Here is a 12888-nt window from a genome sequence, read left to right as displayed (position 1 = left end):
TTTCGGGGGTTACAGCACCCTTAACAGTCAAGCCAGCCGGCCCTTTACTTATGACACAGGCGCACGCTTGGCACTACTTTGTTGATGCACGTGCGGCTACTGCGCACACAATTCACAAACACAGAAAATAATTTTTTTTTGGTTTGGACTGGAGTGTACTTTCGGGGGTTACAGCACCCTTTAACGGTCAAGCCAGCCGGCCCTTTACTTATGACACAGGCGCACGCTTGGCACTACTTTGTTGATGCACGTGCGGCTACTGCGCACACAATTCACAAACACAGAAAATATATTATTTTTTTAGCACTTGGGGGGAGCACCCCTGATGGACAGAGCACCCCCTGGACAACACTACAGCACTCCTTTAGGACTGGGACACTGCACAGGACTTTGGAGTGGACACAGCCCCTATGGAGAACTGACTGCACAACACAGTCCAGCCAGCCCCTATGGACTTTGAAGTAGTGGACACAGCCCCTATTAACAACAGCAGCACAACACAGCCAGCCCCTATGGACTTTGAAGTAGTGGACAACAGCAGCACTACACTACACTACACTACACAGCCCTAACTCCCACCCTCCCTCTTCACTGTCCACAGCCGAGTGAGAAAATGGCGCCGACGCGGGTACCTTATATAGGATCCAAAACCCGCGAGACTCGGAAGGCGGGATGATGACGTTTTGCCTCGATTTCAGATCCGAGTCAGGCGGGAAAAGTCGAGCCTGACTCGGATCGGACTCGGATCGGGGGGGCTCGGGGGGGTTCGGATTTCAGAAATCCGAACCCGCTCACCCCTAATTTGAAGTATTATATATTGGGGTTTGCGTTAATTTGGATGACAGCAACATTTATAAGATTTAGAGGTCTATTTACTAAGCAGTGTTAGGAGACAGAGTGAAAAGTGATAAGGTGCCAGCCAATCAGCTCCCAACTGTCATCTCACAGGCTGTTTGAAAAATGACAGTTGGGAGCTGATTGGCTGGCACCTTATCACTTTTCACTCTGTCTCCTAACACTGCTTAGTAAATAGACCCCTAAGAGTGAAAAGTGATAAGAAAGTGATAAGGTGCCAGCCAATCAGCTCCCAACTGTAATTTTTCAAACACAGCCTGTGAGATGACAGTTGGGAGCTGATTGGCTGGCATCTTATCACTATCTTATTACTTTTCACTCTGTCTCCTAACACTGCTTAGTAAATAGACCCCTAAATATTATGTTTTGTTTTTAGATGGCCTGCTTTATACTACATGTGTGTCCCTTAAGGCCGCAAGAAAACATGTGATCCATAGAGGGGAGCTATTTACTCTTATATTTACAAGGTATAAATAAGATTAGTTGTCATTTACAGGACCTAATATAATTTTCTTGGTAAATAAAGAAAGATATGTATAAGTAAATTTGAAGAATACAGAAGTATAAGATAGGAACAGACTGGGAGGCCAGCAGGTTTCCCACATTAATAAGGTCAGTTGTCTTTTTGAATTAGATTTTAAGTATCTAATTGAATGAGAGAAAAAGATATCAGCAAGTATTTATTCCTGTGACATTTCATACTATAATACCCATTTAGACCTAAATTCCAATACCTTGAGATTGAGACCGACTGGCACATAGGCGTAGGATTACATCAGACATTGGAGCCATTCGGCAGAGCAGGGGACCACTTCATATTCAATAACTAATGGTACTTCATTTCTTTTAAAACAAACAGTTTTCAGTAAGCTGCTGCTTTTGTTTTCAGTTCATGTTTATTTCAAAAAACATTTCTGAGAGAGATGGAGGGCTGTGAATATTTCCATATCAATCTCTCATTGTATGGGGCTTGATACACAAGTAAAAAGCAAAGGCAACTTTTTCAAATGTTTTATGCGCTGCGCAGCTTGCATAATGCATGATGTGTACAGGCGATATTAAAAGTTTCTACCCTTTTTATTTCAGGATGTTTTAAGTAAAAAGCAGGCAAGGACAATGAAGGTGGTTGTGAATCCTCATATTTTCTTCTAGGCCTCAAAACCACCCTGTTAAATGTTGTGACAGATATCCGTTCCCTTTATCTTTGGAAACAGGTTTACGTAGTATAATTGGGTTTTTATGTTTCACTTTGACAAAAATTTACATAGTATTTTTTATTTCTATATTTATTTTTTTTTACAAGGACACCATGAGCCGAGAGCCTGTTAGGGAATCATTTGTTGGATTACTGCTTGCAACTACCTCAGTAGATAGTTTATATGCAATGCCGTAAATTTCTGTTGCCTAATACGGTTGTTAGAAAGTCCTGCTTACCGTCTGGCACCACAAAGCCATACACTTTTCTTGGCATACCTGTACAAAGAGGATTTTGCATGGCTCCTCTACTATTTTACATTTTGTAAGTGAGGGTCATTCATAATGTCTTCCTGTAGTGTTTCAGACCTAGGGTTAGAACCTTTTTATTTTCAGATTCCTGGACAGGGGCAGTGACCAAAACCGCAGTAGCGTTACAATCCTTTTATTTGTCAGATTTCAGGAGATTTCTTTTTACCACTCACTATATATACCAGACCGAGCCCCTTCATGCCCCTATATATGCCAGACTGAGCCCCCTCATGCCCCTATATATGACTGACAGAGCCCCCTCATACCCCTTTATATGTCATCACTCAGAGTCCCCTCATGCCCCTATACATGACTGACAGCCCCCTCATACCCCTGTATATGTCATGACTCAGAGCCCCTTCATACCCCTTTATATGTCATGACTCAGAGCCCCTTCATACCCCTTTATATGTCATGACTCAGAGCCCCCTCATACCCCTTTATATGTCATGACTCAGAGCCCCCTCATGAATCAGTCTTGCTGCCGACTCATGATAAATTGCAGAAAACAAAGCATGTTGAGAAAGAGAGAGAGAGAGACTAATCTTTAAAATGCCCTCATAAATGATGAAATTCTAGTGAGGATTTACCAAGCCCTCACCTTTCCGTAGACAGCCACCTGTCCACCTGTACAGAGTTTCTCTTCAAAGCTTTACTGGGTAACACAATTTCCAAACACTAAGCCTGCCAACTTTTTAGCTGTGCAGCCATATTATTGCACACAATTTTCTGCAGAACTCACTTACATTAACTAAACATAAAAGGCAATTTGTTTAGTTGTACACAACTCAATAATTAATTTTCTTCATTGACAGCCATGCTTTTACACATTTATCTTTGTACACACATTACTTTCAAGAGTGGATAGGTGGGAGCAGTGAGAAGGCATTCCGTGGGTGGGAGGAGCAGTGGAGAGGCGTTCTGTGGGTGGGAGGAGCAGTGAAGAGGTGGGCTGTAAGTGGGAGAAGCAGTGGGGAGGCAGGAACTCAGCACAAAGGTCCACTGCGTACTGTCTTCTCAACAGTACGCAGTGTGCCTCTGGACAGATGTTCTGATTTCTGTAGTAATCGCAGATGGGTGGCAACTAGAGATGGGTTCAGACCCCCGTGTTTTGGTTTTGGTTCCAAATCATTGTTGTGTTTTGGTTTTGGCAAAACCACCCTCAAGTGTTTTGGTTTGGTTTTGGATTTCTTTAAAAAATTGCTAAAAACAGCTAAAATCATGTAACTTGGACTTGTTTTTCTTTCTATAGTACTATTAACATCATCAACATTAATTTACAGTAAATTGTGACCAATTTCGGCTCCTGAAATCACTAGGGAGGGACTTACATGCAATCAAAAACACACATGATCCGTTTTTATATCCGAGATCCAACCTGTGGGAGACCCTATCCGGGACTTGGTTCGACTCGAAACCTCAAAGTTTGGGTGTGTTCAGTTTCAGCAGAATTGAACCACTCATCCCTAGTGGCAACCCCTATAATCAGACCCATAAATTCCATTGTTACATTGCAAATCAGTGTTTACACACTGGTGTACAGTGCCACACATTATTTAGCATTTCGAGATGACACCTGCTACAGAAGTGGCAAATCTAAAGGCAATACCTTGCCTGGGATATGAAATACATTTTTCTTGCTGTTGTTTGCTAGACATCAATTTTATGTTATGGAACAAGGTATTGAGGGGCCTATTCATAAACACTAAAATAAGGTTTTTAAGGACATTTTCCTTAATTATCATTATTTTAGTATGCTTAAAGAGACTTAACACAGGAGATATTACTGAATTCTCTTGGTTAAGTCCCCCTGCGTTAATTTTCACACTCCCCGTACATTAGTATGGGGATATGGAAATTATGCTATTCATCAAATTACGAAAATTATGTATTTTCGTAATTTGATGGAGTTACTATCCGCCACTGTGAGATGTCGAATAGCAGGTGATACCTGTGTCAGCGTGTGCAGGTCCCCCAACGTCTTCCTCATGCGCTTTGGTCCCTCCTCTGGCACCGGTGTCTGCTCAGACACTGTGTTCTCCCAGCAGAACACAATACAGTTTAAAAAAAAAAGTTGTTTTTTTTTCTAAACAGTACTGTGGTCTGCTGGAAGAACACGTGTCAGAGCAGACACCGAAGCCGGAGGCGCTGCAGCAGGCAGGTAAGTGCGCGGGACAGATGGGAGGTATGCGGAGGGGGGAGGGAGGAGCAGCTGTAGGCAGTGCTGCGCATGCACTGGTTTTACTAATGTAACAGCACATGCACAGCACAGATTCCAGCTGTGGTAAGGTAGTGTAGAGAGGGAAAACTATTTCCCGAAAAGCTGTCATCGCAAAAATGACAGTTTTTGAAATAGATAGTTATGGAGAGGAGGAATGATGAATTCCTCCGGTAATTAGGTAGAATTCCATGCGAGTTCTAAACCTAATTACTTCCATCGAATTGTAAGTTATGATGAATAGGCCCCTAAATGAGCTGAAAAAGGTGGAGTATGGATATATTTAAAATTATGCCTGAGTTTACAGTATACTATGGGGGGTTTGTGATAGGTGTTGGGTACAGAATCCCGATGCCGGCATCCCGACAGGGTTTGGATACCGACACTTGTTGGTCAGTATCCTAACCCTCTCCCTACCCCTAAGCCTCCCTCCCAGGTACCTAAATCTAACCTCCCCCTTTAGTGCCTAACGCTAACCCTCCCCCTAGTGCTTAACCCTAACTTCTAACCCTCCCTCTAAACCCAGTACTTAAGGTCGAAATGCCGGCAGTCAAGATGCCGGCACCGGGATTCTGACAGGTGTTGGGCTTCCAGCTTGGCATACTAAACACCGGCTATGATGGACAGGTAAGACTAAAAAACTAGAGTCTCCTTCAGGAGGCCACCTTTGAGATTTTCTGGTAACCATGTTTGTTTTAACTTGAGAATATATGGCCAGAACACGCCCTTACTGTACTATTGTTGCGACTTCATGCCCATTGCAATCTCGTTCACACCCACTTCCCGCAATTCCACACCCATTCCAGCCCCTTAGTCGGAGAAAGTCGCTTGTTTCTTGCTTGACTTGAGACAGACAAAAATAATTACATACATGCATAGTGCAAACAATTGCAATTTGAGACAGAAACAAATCTCAAATGACTCTAAATAAGGCCCTCAGTGAGAGTTACTGCAGGAGAGCACTGGGAGCTCAATTAACAATGTTAGTCCTAGTGATAGAGTTCCTACACTGCTCAATGAGCCCTATTCAATTAGAGCGGATCCGCGATACTTTTCCGCCTCCCAGACTTTTCGCCTACATAGCGTCTTTTGTAGGCGGAAAAGTATGGCGGCTGTGCCGGCTTTACCCCGTATTCAATATGGAAGTACGCGATAACGGGACCCGGCGAAACTTGAACAGGTGGAAAGTCCTGTCAGATTTGGGGAAATCAGCCTGACACCCCCCAAAAGATGCTCTGACATGGGGGTTACCTATGGTACCCCCTGATTTGGCTTGCTGAAGGTATTTGGTGTTTTTAAACGGGCTTAATAGCTGCTAAATAGTGTTTTTCTATACGTGGTGCAGAAGAGTATTCAGGAGGGTTTTTTTCCCAGAAAATAAGTTATTCCATCAAATTTGGGGTACTTGAAAATGGGGTGAGCATATTTAAAAGTTGCTAAAGTGAAGTTGAAAAAATCTTGAAAAATCCACCTGCCACAAGCACCTGCAATCAAACAAACACCTGGGGCATACTTGGGGACTCCCCCAGAGTCAAGTTTGCTAGTTATCTTTGTCCCCCAACATTTTTTTTTTCACCCCCAAATTCAAAGTGATTTCTTGGGGTGTCCTTAAGTGTTTTTTAAAAATAAAATTGAAGCAGTTTACCTTTGAGGGACTGTCTGAAGGCTGCACGGGGGTTCCCGCAACGTTGCACCCCAAAACCCCAATTCTGCACTTTTTTCCATCTAGTATTCATAGGCGAAAGTTGTTCGCCTATTACATTGCATTGACTTTCCACCTAGGTGGAAAGTCTTCCAAATTGAATACGGAGTAAAACCAAAACAGGCGAAAATGACGTCATTGGCGAAAAGTTTTCACCAAAAAACACGCGAAAACGGCTTTTCGCTTCCAATTTAATACGGGCCAATGATGGAAAACAGAGGAGCAGTACAGTGGGACAGGTAGTGAAGAGGTCTGGTCTGGGGTACAAGCTTTACTACAACCACAAAACTCGGTCTGTTTTTTTACTCATGCCACTAAGACTATGGTTTGCTTTGTACACTAACCCAAGGACTAAGGTTTAATTTTATAAACTTAAATTTGAAGATGGATAAAGTATGGGGATACATTTTTTCTTTTATTTAGCAAGTTGAATTTTACTACTGTGTGTAGTGGTTTGTCAAAGCTAAACAAGCCTGGTTTAGTAATCATCCCTGTTGCCGTTTTAAAGCTAGTGGTCAAATCTGCCGATGATCAGCGGATTTGACAAATCTCTCTTTAGTAAATATACCCCAATGTCTCTTTAAAATACAATAGTTGTCAGCTAGTGTACAGTTTATATTCCTTTATATTCCTTTATATGTGAGAATGGGAATAGGAGTTAGAGAGGCATACTATCCATTGCTAGCTCGCTTCAACTCTATTTAAATGATTTTTCAACAAAAGGCATTCTTACTATTATTGCGTCTTTGTAATTCCAGAATTAAAGCTGGGTACACAGTACAAGATTTTGCCCAACGATGCTAACGACTACAATAATTCAGACCAACCAAAACGATCCAGAAAACATGATATACAGCATACACAAGGCCTGATTCAGCAAGGATCGCTATTCAGCTTATACGCACGCAACGCAGTTGCTAATATCAGCGGTGATATCCAAATGTTTGCATTCACATTGCGATCGCAGCCTAACATAAGGACGCCCACTTCCCTTTACTCGGTATAATCGGCAATCGAGTAACATCGGACCCATACGCACAGTTAAGCAGGTCAGACCTTATCAGGAATTGCTTACTTCGGCACATGCTATGAGGTCTCAGGCTGCATATGGTATCGCAGTGGATAAGTTATGCGCGCCCATGCAACGGCATTGAAACGCACTGGCACTCCTGCGTTCAGTCGACTACCCCGACGGCACTTCCTGTCAATCACTCTACCATGGGTCTGCATGGTCACTGCGATTGCAGTGGCCGGTTCGCGCACATGCACTGCAACGCATGCGCTGTACGAAACAATAAGCCGATTGCATTTGTATAAGCAACTGCAATACTTGCTGAACCAGGTCCACACTAACCAATAATCGATTAGTTCCAAACAATCCTTACCATTCCAAATCATCTTGTGGCAGATGTATGAAGCTCTGGGAAGTGATAAAGTGATGAACGACCAACAAATTGTGATAAACGACCAACAAATCAGCTCCCAACTGTCATTTTGCAAACACAGCCTGTAACATGGCAGTTATAAACTCACTAACGTGTATTATCGTGTTACCATATAATACCTTCTTAAATACAATGTAACTGATCTTCTAAAATATAGACACAGACAACAGTGTTGGCGTTTAAATATTTTGTCAATATTATTTTTGACAAGTCATTTCATTTTTAGACTGTAAGTTAATACTAATATTGGTGACGGCACAAAAGAACGCACAGAACAATAATAACCAAACCGTTCAAACAAATACACACACACACACAAACACACACAGAAGCCAAGCATTGGTGATCAACTCTCCTTTAACTTCAACCACCGGTCCAGGTGGTATAGCCATTTCCCGTCCAGGACAATTGGCTGTCGCCTTACTCCACTTCAAGGAGAACGCACCCACTAAGCCTAAAGCTGGCCACACACTAGAACAACTTACATCCAACCAGCCAACTTGTTGATTGGTTGGAATGAAAATCTGGTAAGGAATGAGAGTAAATGATGATCAGCAATTTACTCCTAAATGCCAGAAAACAGATGAAAATGGTCTTTCAGACAAGTTTGTTAAATGTTTGATCTAAACTATTTGTTCATACAACAGTTTTGGTCCATTTTTCAGCGTCTGGGAGCAAGTTGCTGATTGTATTCCTTACCAGATTTTCATTCCAACCAATCTACTAGTTGGCTGGTTGGACAGATAATCTTTAGATGTGTGGCCAGCTTTAGTATTAACATAAAGTAACTCCAAGTGTCGCTCTTTACGCCAAGCGAGGCCTAAACCGATGCGCCGCCACCATAACTCAACCCTGTAACAAGACACCCTTAATCAGCAGAAAATCAGGCAATCCTGCAGGACTAAAATGCACGCCATCCACACGAAACAAGTGTGCATCACGAAATTGAATAAACACAAGCTCCGCTATACCACCACCATTCTCCACTACACCACCACCATTCTCCACTATACCACCAACATTCTCCACCATACCACCACCATTCTCCACTATACCACCACCATTCTCCACTATACCACCACCATTCTCCACTATACCACCAACATTCTCCACAACACCACCATCATTCTCCAACATGTATCTCACCACTACAGTATTTTACCTTCCTCCTAGCCACCTCCAACTGCACCAGAACCAACATTCCTCCACACACTCCTGCGGACAATGAAAGAACACACAACTGGCAGGAAGGCAGGGTATATGTTATCTATCAAATGGATCTAATGACAATAGAGCGCAAATACAATGCAGTTTGCTGACTTAAATCATTCCCAATGAAGGATAGAGAGGAAAAATTGACTGCAATTAATGCACAGAATTAATTATAACTTTGATTAGTCTTGGAAATATGTATAGAAATTATACAGTCCGTGAAATATTAAAAGAAATTAGTGTTATATAGGTAATAAAAGCTTGTAATTAAACTAGTGTCTCTGCACAAAACTGGTGTTTCCAATATTTTTCTGAAATATATGGTAGTATCCTGGATATCTATATATTATCATTCATTAAATCTATTACAATAAATAGTTATTTAAACCAAATGCCACTCTGTCAGTATAATTTCAAACATAATTATAACACTGCTTTGAATGGCGTTCATATGTACACATAGCATAACCTAAGTGGATATAGTTATTCCCGCACAGATGCAGCACCTTAGAATACAGAAAGAAAAAACATAAACAAAGCAGTCGAACCACAGATACACCATACTAACAAGACATGGAAACGTAACAAAGACGGGGGAAGGGGGAGGGGAACAACGGAGCTAACCAGACTTGAGGCAAAAAACTAAAAACACACGGAGTAAACTAACCATCACGCCATATCATATATAATTCAGAAGCCAATTGGGCCCCGGGGGGAAAATAAAAAATTCCTCATAGACTCCCGCAGTAGGTCGGCGAGTGGTTAGGCCTCCGGTGAGCTACGTTGGAGCAAAATAGCTAAACCCGGATGAATATTATGACGGAATGCAGGAGGACGACACCGAACAAGGGATTGGATATCCCCGTCGGATAAGCCAGCAGAAGCCACAGATGTAGCAGCTCTTATTCCAAATGAGTTAGTACCGAACTTGCCCGGCTTGAGCTCTGAAAAAAGCCAAACAACGCCACAAAACATGATAAAACTGGTATTTCGTAACCGGGGATACCTCCTTGTGCATCAACCATGTCCCATGCCATCGATATGCATCTGCTCAAAAGCGCCCGCCAGCGCCACCGGACTACTGCAGGAATGGGATATGGTTGAAGTGAAGCCAGCGACTTCTACCAGCCTGGTCCACACTGGAACGCTGTATAAGGCCTAGCATTGCTTCCAGGCATATAAATTACATCCCCAATAGTGAGTGGTGGGTCAGCAAAAAACCTAATTGAAACAGCAAGCATACAAAGCTGAAAATAAAACAAACTGACAGGACCGCAGCCAGCAAGTAAAGCAATCAACATGGACATATCAATGGAACACCTGCAGTCAATCGCTTTAGGGGTCGACCTGGACCAACCCCTGCAGGCCCCCAAAATTATGAAGGACCTGAAGGGGCCAGGCCCATCATACAACACAGAGAAAAATAGACACGCCTGCCAAATTAAGCCATACTACAGTGAGCGAGCGCCCTTGCAAATACAGATCCCAAATAAATGTCAGCATGACTCTGCAAGCTCTTACGTGCCTGAGCCACCGAAGAACAGAAAAAAAGACGCTCCCATTCCAGCCAACCCACCTACTAACAGCGAAAAGTCCTGGGGCAATGGCCCTCGAAGCTAATTCCTAAAATGCCGGCATGCTGAACTGCCAAACATAAGGAGGACACGGGTCACCGGCCAAAACGGCCTGAGGGGCTAAATACTTGAACTGCAACAGGGTATACGCAATCCCAAACTGTATACCAGGCACAAGACTGGCAACAAAATGGACATTAAGCAGCAGGCAACCAGAACAATTAATTCTAGCAAACGAACAACCGGAAGAGAGGACGAACACTGAGGTCAAGCGCATGCCCCGCGCCTAGGTTGTTGCAACAAGATCATACTCACGTTACCCAAGCGGTCCCCCCAGAGTTCTAAAGCAATCACAATGGGGCACAGCTAAAGCAACAGCATGCTCTTAGTGAATCCCTACGCAACCCACTTGAACGGTCAAGGTGAAGCGCACCACAGACCGTTGAGGTAAGCCGAAAAACCAATCGCAACAGCTGAGTGTTACTGCAGGAGTACTCAGCCACTTCCCTATGGGGATATAGCTGAGGGCGGGTTTCAGGTGAGCACCCCGCATATATAATGAAAAAACCCGCCTGCCAATTATGATAGGAGCAATAGGCCACCTCACCCGGCGCCCAAGCCCCAAACCCCCGGCGCAAAAAGCGCTGGACAACAAATGGGCCCAGGTATATCTGAACATGAGGAAGCAATGGGGAAGCAGCAACTGGTGATGACTGATCAATTGATGACCCAGGCGTGGAAGACTGGGATGCTATCAAAGGGTCAAAAAACGCTAGCCCGAGATAACATCGTATGGAGGGCAGCAATAGCAGGAGCTGGGTCAGAGGGTGGGTGGGGGGGTGCGCCACAGCCACGGGAGACAATCCATCCGGCGTGGGTGTAACAAACCAGGGGAGTAGCAAAGGTGGGTACAGAGGAGCATGAAATGGACAGAAGGTGCAGAGGTTCCGGAATGCATGGGGTGCTACCTAGTATGACGGCCGCCTGTTTTATCTTGGTTAGTTTGCACTATACCCTAAATAAGTTACAGATATTTTAGGAGACATGAAATAATGGTGGTAGACAGAACATAATTAGTAGTACTCACATTAATATAGGTGCAATGTATATTTGCGAAGTAGGAGTATAGCTGAGAATGGAGCTTCCTGTAGGTGTTTCCACTCCAGTGATAGCAGCTTGGGGCAGTAATTGTAGTAATAATCTGTGCACCATGTGGGATCTCACTGTAGAACATGTATTCTGTAAATTTAAGTTAAATGCTCAGAATATGTGTCAAAGCAGCTACCCATTAATTTCAGATAGTGCATCACTAAAGCATTCTATTACACCAATAGGACCTCAATGCCCAGCAGAAAAAACTGCCACTGCTTGCTGTTTCTACTCACTCCAGTATTTCCCCGTAGGCTTGCCATACCACACTAGCTCAGTTAGGTACAGGGAGTGTGTGTGCAGGGGGGGGTGGGGGCTACACTTTTCCCAGGCACCATGGTCCCAACTCTGGTAACAACTGACGCAGTGTTGGGCAGCCGACCAGGTAGCTCTCTGGGTCAGCGGAGCCAGGACTGCCTAGCTCTATGCATGGGAGACTAACTGCTGGCGTAACTGCGTACTGTGGTAGTGGAGAGCCCACCAGTACTGGTCATACACGCGACCTCTGCAATATATATATATACACATACACACACACACACACACACACGAGGGGCCTGCCTGTGCCTCCCGCTTGGGCAAACCTACCAGCCTTTGGGGCCTATTCCTTAAACCTAAAAATTCTCTGGAGATAATTAGCTTTAGAACTCTCATGGAGTTCAAGCTAATTATAGGTGGAATTCATCATTCCACCTCTCCATAAGTATCTATTCCGAAAAGCTGTCATTTTTGCGATGACCGACTTACCTGTCCGCGCAGCAGCCTCCGGCTCCGTCCTGCTGGTCTGTCATGTGGTTTCCCAGCAGACCACATGACAGATTAAACTGTCTAAACTTTCTTGAGCTCTGCTGGGGAGCACACATGTCCGACCAGCCTCCGGAGCCTGAGGACGGATCAGAGCGCCGGAGGGACTCGTCGGGGGACCTGCACACGCGGATACAAGTAAGTTTCACCTGCTATTCGCCACCTCACAGTGGCGAATAGTAACTGCATCAAATTCCGAAAATTGATAATTTTTGGAATTTGATGAATACCACAATTTCCACATCCCCATACTGATGTATGGGGAGTGTGGAAATCAACGCAGGGGAACTTAGCACAGGAGATATCACAGATATCTCCTTGCTAAGTGGCTACATGAATACCAAAATAACGTTATTTAAGGAAAATGTCCTTAAAAACTTTATTTTAGTGTTGATGAATAGGCCCCTTTGTCTGTAAAGGGGA

Source organism: Taudactylus pleione, unplaced genomic scaffold (assembly GCF_031769625.1).
Source record: "Taudactylus pleione unplaced genomic scaffold, aTauple2 ptg000044l, whole genome shotgun sequence".
Taxonomy (NCBI): domain Eukaryota; kingdom Metazoa; phylum Chordata; class Amphibia; order Anura; family Myobatrachidae; genus Taudactylus; species Taudactylus pleione.
This window is presented reverse-complemented; position numbering follows the sequence as displayed.